Source organism: Diuraphis noxia, unplaced genomic scaffold (assembly GCF_037042655.1).
Source record: "Diuraphis noxia isolate RWA-SAM2 unplaced genomic scaffold, SU_Dnox_SAM2 contig0002, whole genome shotgun sequence".
NCBI lineage: Eukaryota > Metazoa > Arthropoda > Insecta > Hemiptera > Aphididae > Diuraphis > Diuraphis noxia.
Window position 1 is genome coordinate 24,518,109 of NW_028301712.1, and position 14,347 is coordinate 24,532,455.

At 31.1% G+C, this 14,347-nt stretch overlaps 2 pseudogenes; one reads left to right on the top strand and one right to left on the bottom strand.

Moving 5' to 3' along the window:
• The first annotated feature begins 1,801 nt into the window (after positions 1–1,801).
• On the top strand, positions 1,802–3,914 carry LOC149058248 (uncharacterized; annotated as a pseudogene).
• Positions 3,915–10,430: 6,516 nt separating this feature from the next.
• LOC149058249 (uncharacterized) lies at positions 10,431–12,859 on the bottom strand (annotated as a pseudogene).
• Positions 12,860–14,347: the final 1,488 nt, after the last annotated feature.

The window sequence follows — 14,347 nt, forward strand, 5'->3', positions numbered from 1 at the left end:
ATCGTTTTTCGTATACAATGATATAATATCATTGGATTATTTGGATTCAAATTTAATTCCATCCATTGCAGTAACCCACTTGTAACCTACTGTACCTATACAGCAGAGTGACATCCACGACATATCCGCTTTTTTTTTCTTTTGATTTTTAAATATCCAACTTAAAAGAACATTCTCGAAAAAAAATTGAAACACTCTTAAGTGACTAAAAACCTTGTTTTAGGTATGCAGAATTCTACCTTATATATTATTTACAAATATAGAAAAAATGTTGCCGTGACCTATTAAATTAAGTAAGTAAAATGTAACGACACATAAATAAATAAACGTAGGTTAGGTTAGTTATATCTAACGTATATTGAGTAGGTATTCTGTATCAAAAAATATTATACTAAGCTCTGCTGTACCTACAGTAGTTTACAAGTGGGTTACTATAATGGATGGTATTAAATTTGAATTCAATAATATATTACTATCATCATCAAAACGAAAAACGATTCTGAGCGGAGACGGTTTGTCGGTCTATGATATTTTATACTATATACATATATTAATTATATTGTTATTTTTTCAACAAAAATGTAGGTACCTATAAAATAATTTCCAAATTAATCAAATCAGATTCATTATGTATCCGAATCACTCAGTCATTCATAGTACATACAATTTATTATAAAGTATTAATATAAGTCATTGACGACATTAACTATTAAAATTGGAATATAAAGTTTACTTTAGAAATTTCAAAAGTACTCATGAATAATATTTTTAAACTACAACAATATAACTAAAATTGTTATAAAATATGTAATTTCATCCAAATTTGAACTTAAAATATCTATAAAAAAAAAACTGTGTTTGTATAGTTTTTAGTTATTTTTTTTTGCCGCAGAATTAACTACTTATGTGGAACCTTGTTTTAAATTTTCAATCCTTAGCAGGCGCGTAGCTAGTAATTTCTAAGGGGGGGGGGGGTGGTGTTATTCAAAATTAATTGAAAAAATTATAAACACAAAATTGATAACTTTACGTAGATGATACTTCATCATGATAATCAAATAATCAATAATTAAGAAGTTGTAAACGTTTTCTTACACGCTGCATAAAAAGATAAATTAAATCGTACATGAAACGAGTAATCGATAAAACGTCACAGAACGGTCTAAAATAGTAAATAATGCCGGATCCTGGCTTTAGTGCTTTACATTATTGTTATCTTAATATAAACTAATATACTTAATTTTGATAAATAAGTGTAAATCATGATTTAAGATAATTCGTGCTTATGATGCATCTTTATCTTGATAAAAAATATTAAGTATACCACGGCCGAGGGGGGGGGGGTGTTATTACACCTGTAACACCCCCCCCCCTTGCTACGCGCCTGATCCTATTAAAATCATGCGTTTTATAAATTCTTAATTATCATAAATAATTTGTAAATATTTAACTAAATAAATTTTGTCAAAATTTGATCTTTACATGGTTATAAACAAAAAAGTAACTATATATGTATTTTGAATATTTTCCAACATCTATTATATCAACTTATGGGGAACTTTGTATTAAATTTTCAAGTTTTTTGACCCAATGAATTCAATTTTATTAACATTTATAGAATAAAAAGTTAAGGCTGGATTTAGTGCTCGACCGACGATCAGCGCGTACCGTGCGCGCTGACGGTACGCACTGATCATCGGTCGTCACCGAGCGTTAAGTGCTTAGCCAACGGCAAATTCGATCGGTTGTTGTATGTTATTTTGTTATTAATTAATTAAGTTTTTAAATACTTTAACTTAAGATGAATCCATTAATTGCAAATTCATTAATATGTGCGTATTATCTACGCAATCAACGGAATAAAAAAAAACGGAGAAGATATCACGTCCACCCAGTAATTATTGTAGATCGGCCAATTGAAGGGGAAGTCTGTACGCTGTTTTCAAAATTACGAGGTCACGAGGCAAAATTTTTTGATTACTTCAAAATGTCCATTAAAATTTTTGACGAGCTACTTGCTTTTTGTGCTATTCTTTGAAGCATCAGAACACTTTTCGCATTCCTGTGTCACCATCAGAAAGATTGGCCGTGACTTTAGGGTAACTATTATCTTAAAATTAATATTTTAAAATAAAATTCAACAAATTTTAATTTAAAAAAAATTTTTGTTTATTAAAAAATACATTAGAGATTAAAAGATGATAAAAAGACATTATATTATTTAAGTATACTTCATAATACCTACTACATAATATTTTTTATTACAAATTCTGCATAGTAACAAAATCCTCTAGTCTATAGAGATAATATGTTGAATCATCATCTGGTGCCTCATATTGTTGTGGTACTTCAGTATAAGATTCAGTTATATAAGATATAGAAGCATCGGAATGTTGTGATTCTGAAGTCGAAAATGTACGTGATGTTCTCGGGCGGAGTTCACTAGAACTGCTGGATATTTCGATTGCTTTTTGTAGAACTGAAGAACGGAAAAGTAATTTTCGGTGATTAGAAAAAGTTTTCATAATCGGCAAAAGTGAACAAAAAATGATATGTCATCGTTTTGCATTAATTTTGTATTTTCTTTAAACATGTTCAACATTTCTCTATCAAAATTACCGTCTTCATTACGAATTCTTTTTTTAAAACGTTTTGCTTGCACATTTTTCCGTTCAACAGCTACAGCAGTTTGTTAAGGTTGGCAAAAGTTGGAGTCTTTGGACGTTAAAGGTAGAGCGTCATCATTGGTTGTCGGTTTGCTATTTGTTGGTGATTCATCCATTGTGTTCTGACTTTCTACAATTGAATCCTCAGTATCTAAAATATGTTTTTTGTCAAGAAACTGCATACAATGAAAGAATACATATTTCTTTTTGTTGCCACCTGCAGACCCAGACTTCGTGTTCTTCATTGTAGCTTTGCACCTAACGTAAGCGTCCCATGCAGTCTTCCACCGCTGTTATACATTCCTTTCTGTAAAATTATTAATTTGTTAATTTTTATTTCAGGTACCTCGTAACTAACTAGTAATAGTGATCTTTATTTTAGTTACCGTCTAGGTACGGCAACTATCGGTGGAATTATAAAAGAAGTATGTACAAATATTTGGGACCTATTTCATGAAGAATGCCTTTCGATTCCGAATACAACAGAAGGATGGCTTAAAATCGCTGCTGGCTTCGAGAATATAGCAAATTTCCCTAACTGTATCGGCAGTATAAACGGAAAGCACGTAAAAATAATCTGTTCTGAACACAGTGGAAGTTTGTTTTCATTTTTTCAAACCATAAAAAATATTATTCTATTGGCCATGTGCGATTCCGATTATCGTTTCACTTATACACATGTAGGTGCATGTGGAACAGATTCAGACTCTACTATTTTTAAGGAAAGCACTTTATTTACGAAAATAAATAATGGAGAAATGTTACCTCCACCAAAACCACTACCTAATACTACTACAGAATCACTTCCATGTATGATATAATCGGCGATTCTGCATTTGGTATATCAAACAAAATGTTAAGACCTTACGCACGAGGTAATTTGACAAAAAAAAAGAATATTTTAAGTTTTAACTATAGAATAAGCCGTGCAAGAAGGTATATTGAGTCTACCTTTGGAATAATGAGTAATAAATTCAATATATTTCATAGACCAATGAATTGGACCAATACTGCATTGCCGAATACAATAACAATCGTAAAGGCTTGTTGAGTTTTTGCTTAACTTCATAAGAGATCGAGATGGTTACAGAGTAGAAGACACACTAACTGTTGATGGGTTTCAAGAACTTCAACTCAATGTGAACAATAATTTTGTTAGAACAGGCGATATGATAAGGGATAAATTTGCCAACTATTTCGTTTCTCCTGATGGAAGTGTATCATGGCAAGATGCTAGTATATTTTAACTTTAATCGTAAAATCTATATTAATAATAAATACCTTAATTATTATTAAATAATAATTTATAATAGGTATATATAAATAAATGGAACTTTATTTTTAAATATTATTATACTTACATAATTAATTTACTCAACTAAAACTTTAATTAACTCATATAATAGAATTATGTTGTTTTTTTAAATAATACAATTATAGGTACTATCGAATTGAATATTTATAATTATATTTAGATTTCCATTAGTACCTATAATTATAATGATTTTAAATAACATTTTTATTTACTTACCAATAACTTTTTTCTCATTATCAGACACATGGTCGTAATTTGGTACTATTGCTAGACAAACTTCAAGCCACGCTTTTATTTTGGCATCACGGTCTTTGTACAATACACAAGACGATTGTGCTCATTCAGTCATTCGGGAGTAAGGATGGGCCAAAATGAAAAATATCGATATTATCAGTATGGATAAAATATAAAATTTACCAATTGATACCGATATTTTCCCCAAAATATATCGATATTTTGATATATCACATATTTTGATTTTTTTTTTTTGCTCTTTTATAGTATAAAAGTATAAAACACACAGTTATAATCTGTGAGCAGAGATTTGAAGACAGCGCATTTTGTTTACATATTATTAATCCTATTGTAAAATTGAAAATTAAAATAATTTAATAGATTTTTTAAATGTAGGTCCTTGTTTTTTAGTGTATATTTTTAAGTACAAAAAGTTACACCAAATAATAACAATTATGAAGCAAATTAAATGCAATTTGTAAATATACCTTTATATAATAAATTCATAAATATTCACTGATTATAAATTATTAAAAAATATTATAAATGTGGTATCGTATGATACTATGATATATATATAGATTATCATACATAATCTATATATATATAAATGGAGACAAAAAATTCGAAATTGCATCAGCTGAGAACGGCTGGGCCGATTTGGCTCAAATTTTTTTTAAATGATAGAGAATGTCGGGGAGCGGGTTTATAGCATAAATTATGGACCTAACTCTGATGAGTTAGAGATTTAGAGACAAAAACTGAGTTATACCGGTGGCGCCCTCTAGCAGATAAAAATCAAAATCTATATATATAAAAATGGAGACAAAATGTATAATATTTCATCAATTGAGAACGGCTGAACCGATTTCGCTCAATCTTTTTTTTTTTGGGTCGTAATTGCCAGGAGAAGGTTCCTACGGATGAAAAATTTGAGAAAGTTATCGGGTTAGAGAAATATGATGAGGGTGTGATGAAATTCAAGTAGCGCCATCTGCCCAGTAAAAAATAAAATAAATAATATTAATATGTTTTGGTAGTCAAAGGCAACCATTTAAACAAACAAGTGCTCTCGAGAGCAGCTGGACTTATTTTTAGGATGGACATTTTTGTTTATTTATAAATGGTTGCTTTAGTGACGGTTATTATTAGCGGTTATTATTGTTTTGTGTTATTAGTGATGGTTATATATATATTTATCTGTTAGTCCTATATACATTCTTAAAAAGCTAGACCGATTGCGACAAAATTTGGTACAGAATTTTATTAAACATATGGGCAGAAGATGGGCTATGTTAGAAAGTGTTATGCCTAAATATCGTTGAATTGAATATTTAAATTGTCAACATTATATTGAAAAATACGAAGAAAATTACATAATGATATACGAAATTGAATATCGTTGTAAGATTATAATATCTATCACTATCACTATCACTATCTATCATTATGTATAAAAATATACTGCTAGCATCATCACATGAAATGAATTTAACACACAATATGAACTATGGACCATAAAAGAGATAGGATTTTTAACGGGCTACGAAGTGCACGGGTTCAGCTAGTATATAATAAATAAAAAGATAAAATAAATTAATAAAATAAATATATACTATATAAATACTAAATATTAAATAGGTACATTGAATTAAGTCGAAATATTTTTAATATATACTATATACCTAAATAATAAGTAGGTACTGCGCCTGATAGTGCATCGTATACTTGGTTTTATGGCTTCGCTTGGACCATTGCCCGTCCGCAACCACTGTAATACTTGATGTGCCATCCACATCCAAGGATTCCAAGCTACCAGATTCTATTGCCAATCTCCTCTCTTCTTCACCGGCTTTCTTAATTTCGTCCCAAGCTGTAGTGTGAACTATATTTCAGCTACCTCGGTTTGAACACGCAAAAAACCAGAACTCGACAATGCAGGCAAATCAAGAAATCCTGATAGTTCTGCTAACTGTGTAGGTATATCTAATATCTATAGCTTAGGGTGGGCAGCTTTAATTTTTAGAAATCCGGGACACCAAATTATATAATTACATAGGTATTTGTACATAACTTTTAGGTATAAATAATATTCAAATTAATCAATTAGATAGGCCATCTTTATTTAATTAACACTCAAAATTCAAATAAAAATAATAATACAATTTCCAGTCGTTGAGATAAATATACTAATCTAGGTAGAATTTACTGATTTATTATTTTCGTCCAAGGAGACCTTATATTTATCAGTGCTGTGTATTTTCTTCAGAAATGTAGGATTTTTTATTATTTCATTGTAAAATTCAATGCAACTCAAGCCATATGTTTTTGTTATTAGACAACATTCTATTCTTTTGTATCCATTTGATTTCGAACGTCAGTCCAAATAGTTGTTATTAAAGAAAATACTCGCTCTATTGACGCGTTTGACCCAGGTAAACAAAATGCAAACTCTACAACCATTGTAAGATTTGATACATTTACATCTTTTTCTTTAAATATATTAAATATTTATACCCATTTTTGTTCTACTGAAATAACATTTTTTGTCCAGTCATCAAATTTGTCTTGAAAAATGTTTATATCCTGGATGCAAATATGATATTTGTGGGTGTAATTATTTTGTTTAATTCGATTAAATACGTTTTTTGTGGAACTCCGTCGATAGTATCGAAAATTATAGCCCGATCTTTTCTGGGGAAAACGTTTTGGGATGTCATAGCTGCGAAGGTTTGTTTGTGAGAAAATGATTGTGTGTTGGAGGAAATATTAGGTTGAATAGGTGGTTGGTTGTGATCCATTTGGATTGGTGTGATACGAAGAATTAATAGTACGTACCTTGTGAGTATATTGCAGTTGCAGATGTAGCACTCGCGGAAACCGGTTGCGCACGTCTTTACTCGTTGACCGGTACTCGTGAACTAATAAAATTATTTATCAACAACAATATTAGCATTTTTTTTTTTTGTATCTGTATTAATTTTTAATACAAATATATATTTATTATTAATATTAATATTTTTCATTAACCGTTTTTTATATTTACTTACCCAATTACATTAAAATATAAAATTTGAATAAAAAATGCTATATATCATCTTCTGAAGGCAAAATAAAAACCTATCACTGGCGAAGCAAGCTGCGACGGGTCAGCTAGTAACATCATTATAAAATTTGTTGAGTATAAAAGCGTGAAAATTAAATATAAGGCGCCTGATATATTGTTACAATAACAGTTGAAAAATAATAAAAATACATAGGCACAATTTTTTTTAAAAAAGCATTATAGTTTGAATATTGATACAATTTATCGACACCTACTTGCCTAACTATTTTTTTCTCTATTTTCAATTTAAAAAAATCAATGTTTTAAATCTTCAAAATCAAAATGAAGTTAAGTAACGTAATGTATGTCGAACCGCGGCGTTTAAAAACTTAAAATTCGACCGTTATATGTAAATGTGCCCATCGCACAGTGTTGATATTAGTATAGGGCGTAAAATCGGAAGGATGTATTTACTTGAATTGTGATAAAATCGGAGCACTCGGAGCTGATTTTTCTATTTGGGCTGTAGACTGCATGGACAAAGGTAGAACCTCCTGGAAGAGAACTAGAGAACTATCATCTCATAAATATGGTCCAAAATTGTTGCTTGAAAAAAAAATATAAATTTAAGCACAATACAATTATAAGAAAAACAATTCACAATGTTTGTTGTACCTACCTGCCATGGTTTTCAGCGGGTCCATGTTCAATTAGTTCATTAGAAACAATAGAAGCAGAGCTGCTATCTTATTTTTATTAGTTTGAAACGGCTTTTCATAATATTTTTGATGGATTTTTTTTTTTGAGAAACATGATTTAATTTCTCAACTTTAGGGTTCAAATCTGATTAGTTAACCAAGGCAGCGTCATATTCGATTTTTTTGAATAATCTATAAACACTTTTATTCACTTTTTCGGATGAAAAGTATTCGGCTAGTACAGTGGGATTTTTTTCATTAGGCAATGAACGAGTGCCTGTTGATTGCCATTCAATGCTGTCTGCAGACTTTGATCGTACGCACACATATACCATAAACCAGGGTTTGGTTCTAAGTTATAACACTGTACTGTAATAATGCAAAAATAAAAGAAAAGAAGTTAATATAATAAAAATAAAACTCTAAAATAAATAATAATATAACTAAAATATTTAAGTTAATATAACTATTATATAACTAAGGCTCCTGCCAATAGTTATATATTACTAGATATAAATATGAGGATATTAGAAATAAAAATGGTGTTTGGTTGATTTATTGAGTTACACTAAAGGATCTGTATTGTTCTCTACTCTTATAAGAGCTGGATAATAAGCTACCAGATATAAATATTAAAATTCCGCTATTACCTTCCTCCTGATCGTCGGAGGGTTCTCGAGGTCGTGATTCGAGAACAATCAAGTACACCGTAGTAATAAAATATTAATTATTAAATTATAAAAGTTTAATAAATATAATATAATATATAAAATTATATAAATATATGAATATTGATGCGCATGCACCTTACCTTATTCGCAGCTGTCTTTGATATGCAGTTGACGTAATAAAATAAATAAAGGTTTTTTTATTAAACACTCAGATTAAAGAAAAACAACACTGTTAAATTTCGATTTAAAAAAAGAAACGGTCCAGCTGTCGCTCGCAATGTCTGGTGTTGAAAAGTTTTTAGGTGCTCCTGCACTCTTGAAGTTGTTTTAGTTTTGGGTGGTGCTCATGCACTGGAGAGTGATGCTCATGCACTTGAGAGTGGTGCTCATGCACTTGAGAGTGGTGCTCATGCACTTGAGAGTGGTGCTCATGCACTGATGGAAGGAGACGACGTGGTCCAGCCAGCCAGGGTTTTAGGTGGCTCCACCAAAGGCTTCTGCGTTTCCAAAGACTTAGTATTGTCTTTGGCAACGGAGATCCTCATTGGACCATCCCCTGCTCTGGTGGCATACGAAATAGCTCACACGTGTTGTGCCAGATAGTCACAACTACGTATAAGTTCCCATGTGATTAAATAATACAAATCGTTCCTTTCATCAGTGGACAATGGTGTTTTTTTTTGTTGGATTTTAACTGTTATCTGCGTGCGACAACTTGACTGTTATTTATTTTATTGAATATTTAAACAACATACAATCATGATGTGTGAGCATATCATTACAGTACTACGTCATTACTGTTTAAATTTGGTTTTTTAAAGTAATTTAATGGCTTCTTTTAAGTTTATAGTTGAGCGATTTGATAACAAAAAAATGTTTTGAAAAGCTATTTTCATACAATAAAGAAACGACGATTTTTTTAAACGGAATAAATCACACGCACGTTAACTTAAACTACTTCGAAACTCAACGAGTAAAATCAATATATTTAGATATCTTGTATAGTTGTATTATACTAAAAGGGCACTTTAGCTCCAAGTGCCCATGGGCCCCTGCAAAGCTTAAGACGGCCATGGTTGTATACGACACTTAAGTAGTCAAATAAAAAATTAACTGTAAATTGTTATTTGTTTGATAAAATTCGGTACTCGCTTTTTTAAATATTTTTAATTCCTTATAATTATATAAAAGATAATTATATATTATATATTATAATTATTTACAATATCATTATGATTATAAAGATGAAATATCACGCTATAATCATTTTTAAATTATAAGTTCAACGTCGGAATATAAGTAATTATATTAATAGATATATTATTAGATAAAATTATGTTACAGCCATAATTGTCATTCGACATTTGGTTATTATTAAATGCATTAAAAAGTTAATAATTAAGTATGCTTAATAAATATATCATCAAAATAATATACCTATTATTTATAATAAATTACAATTTTGTCTCTATAAGATAATATAAATTATAATATAATAATAATATCGTTGTAACAACCAATATTCAATATCCTGCGCGCGTTATCCAATACATTTTACTGACCTGCAGTATTTCAGTACACCATCGAATCTCAAGCCTTCGAGATAGAAGAAACGATTTTGTTGCGCGTTATATACAGCTAGTGTTTCGACAATATTTTAATTTCCGTGTTTTTTTTAATAGTTTTTGAATTTGTTTTTGATAAACATATAATCAAAGATTCATATAGGTATAGGTAATTATAATTTATTTTTAATCAATTATAGATATTTTATAAACATTATGGTAAATGATATAGAAACTATAATTCTACGTAATTTCCATAATCATTAACGTCCACACTTTCCAATGACTACAATGAAAAACTTGTACTTGGCGCCGGTGAATATTGTGGTAAATTTACGAATGTACTAGTATTGCGTATTTCTAATTCGAAGACCATTTGAAGCGACTTCATTTTTGCTTCATTTATCAATACTGGTTTAAGTTTTTTGACAGATATCGCGATACTTTTGAAAAATAAATCGATTTCATCTTCACGATTTTGAGCCATAGGTATTCTTCATGATCTCATTTCTCTCAATACGCCTATCTTCTAGAAGCTGTATAACTTTTTCATTATATTTTTGACGCTTGCTTTTTAGTGGTTTTTGCAACTTCGAAGTTTGTAGAGTTGGATCTTCATTTGAATTTTCACCGATTGAACATATCGATTGGTTATTAATTTCCTCTGGTATCTGCAAGTCATCGTTTATTTCTGTACTCGAATCATCGTCTCTACCTTCCTCACCACACACAATATTTGATATGCTACTATAAATTAAATGTATATGGTTAAATTAAATTCATAAACAAAACATTCAAAAATAAATACTCACTCTCGCTTGTAATCAGCTTTTCAAAGAAACGACAGCATATCAGCTAATGGTCAATGCTTAGGTTTACTTAAAGCAGATGATCCAGTTCCCATTCCTTTCTTAACCCTTTTATGGTACGTGTCCTTGATGTTCCTCCACCTTTTTTTTACAATCCTCTATTGCAAATAAAAGTAACAAAATAAGTACTAAAAGCTGACAAAACAACAAAAATACAGAAACAAACTTAATTCGTAAATTTAATGACCAACTCTTTTTGGTGTAACTTGTTGCAGTAAGTGGGTGGTGATGAATCAGCCAGGACAAATTTTTTTATAATATTTAGATAGACATACGATAAACCTACCTATATTATTAATTATTATTAATTATTATTAATTATTATTATTTATATAAATAATTATCATATCGTTTGAAATGTATAGTCACGTGAATATAGTTTATAATAATAGGCAAATATAAATAATATTATATATATTACTAATAATACTACTAATACTTATATAATAATCTAATATGTTATTTATACCATTTTGGTTGGGTCAACTATTGAGTCAATATTTAAGTATAAACAAATTGTTAGCACACAACTACACAAGAATGATATTTTAAGCTCGTTTATACCAAACATAATATATATAATTACCTATATTAAACAGGAAATTATTATCAATAAGTAAAATAATTTTGTATTTTTAGGTTAATGTCAACTGGCGAATCGTACCACTCACTGCAATTTGCATTCAGAATATCGGCTAGTTGCATTAGCAAAATTTTAAAAAATACACTTAGAGTTTTAAAAGAAAAATTAAGTCCTATATTTTTACCGTCGATCAAATGTGATGAGCTGAAAGGAAAAGCTGAAGAATTTGGACATAAATGGCATTTTTCTAATTGTGTAGGGGCAGTTGACGGTAAACACGTTCGCGTGTTTTGTCCGTAACGATCAGGGTCACTGTATTACAACTACAAAATTTATTTTTCCATTGTCTTACTAGCTGTTGTTAATGCAAATCATAAATCTATTTTTACGGATGTCGGATCATATGGTAAGGAGGGTGATAGTGGTATATTCGACAAAAGTAATCTAGGAAAGCTGTATAGAAATGGGAATTTATTTCCTCCACCCTGTAAGCTACCAAACTCGAGTATTGTATTGCCACACGTTTTTGTAGGTGACGAGGCGTTTCGCTTACATTACACCTATGATGAAACCTTATTCTCATCCTGTTGCAAGTGTGGACAATCGAAAGACGATTTTCAATCATCAACTCTCTAGAGCTCGAAGAGTTTCGGAAAATGCTTTTGGTCTACTAAGCCAAGTTTTTCGTATATTTTATACACCAATTGCCTTAAAGCCCGAGACCACCGACAATTTGATTGTTGTGGCATGCTGCCTACACAATCTACTAAGAGACGCTTATCTAGAGAAACATCAAACAAGGCAATCCGTTCTATGAACTAGACGCAAATGAGCAACCTCCAACAAAAAGTTTTTTACCACTTTCTTAGGACTGGTGGTTTTTTAATTGCCGATGGGTTTGCTGTACGAGATTTATTTATGGAATATTTTAACAGTAATGCAGGAACAATTGCCTGGAAAGATAATCATACTACAAGAACTAATTAATATACTAATATAATTATAATATTTTGTAATACTAAATAATTATAATAAATTACAATTTTCTTACCAGATCTTTTTACTTGTTCAGCTACCTCTTTCTAAGCATTACCTATCCTTGATCGTCTGATTTTTGTAGAGTTTACAACCCAAATCATACAAACAATTGAATTTAGCTACCATTTCCACAAGTTTTTCGTCCTCAATGACACTGAAAAGTACTTTTGACATGACGAAAGTATACGAAAAAAATATGAGAAAATTAAACGAACGCGCGTGCGGCTGTGGCTATACTGCTCACCGACCGGACGGTCTGTGCGGCTGACGCAACTTGCGACCGCCGCAAAGCTGTTGACGCATTTTAGGAAACGCAACCTAACCAGATTTTGTCCTCAATGGAAGAGCCCATGCGAATTTAGTAAAACAATCAATTACGCATAAAATATATTTATAACCTTTGTTTTTCCTCGAATTTGGTATCATTTTAACCAAGTCAGCTTACCACAAATCATTTTTTCCATATATGTTTACTCTACGTCTTGTGAAATTTCTCCGTGATGGTTTGTGCAGTTCAACAGCGATTTCACGTTTAGACATTTATTTTATTTTATTTTAACATGGTATCGGTGGCTAAGGGTGGGACTAACCTCTCGGTTATTTCACCCCTTAATCGCCATCATTTATTGAATCATCAAAATACAATATTTTACATAGTTAATAAAGCGTATTACATATTCTGGGGGCTTCTAACCACCCTAGGGTTGCACTCAGGCATACAGTATTTAAACTTGTTCTTTTCTCTTGTTAAGACGTTCTTAGGGTGGAGCTGCTTGTCTTCGTCGTTCTTCCTTCTCCTTGGAGCTCATGATGGTATGTATGAATTCGTTCATGATATCCCAATTGCTCTTAGACTTCAGCATGGTTTCGACCATATTATCAGCTGTTATGGTCACATTGAGGAGTTTATCCACGGTGTTTCTCCGGCTATGCCACGAATCGCATGCGAAGACTGTATGGTCTGCATCGTCGCTGTGATGGCCGCAGTACCAGCATTCAGAAGAATTGAGTTTTCCGAATCTGTGCAGGTACCCTGCAAAGCAGCCGTGCCTGCTTAGTGATTGAGTTAAGTGGAAGTTAACTTCGCCGTGTCTGCGGCAAATCCACTTCTTTATATCGGGAATGAGACGGTAGGTCCATCTACCTTTGTCACTGCTGCCCCATCGGTGTTGCCACTCTTCCGTGGGGTTTTATTGCTGTCGTTTCGAGGGCATCCCCAATCGGTGTGCTTGGCGTTAAGTCCCCTGTTTAGAGGATTTCGGTGGCGACGCTTCACGTTTAAACATTTGGAATTCGTTTAATTAACCCAATCTCACGTAATTCCTCAAAAATAGATATTATTTCATTGGAAACACCTGTATTACTAGCTGATTTCGATGCCAGAAGAATCGAAGTCTATCAACCACCTCGTTTGGGTTATCCTAATACACTAAGTTATTTTTCTGTACTTTCATAGAAAGCTCACCACCAGCAGTAGGGAATAATTTACTTATAATATTTTTATATTTTTTACAAGTAGTATTCCTAATTTTTAAACCACCTGCAGTTAAATGCGCTGACGTTTGAATTAATATCGATTTATATATCTTCAAATCGTTATCAGTATAAACAAGTGGATTTTTCAGAAATAATAACTTTTAATGATCATTTTTACATATTTAT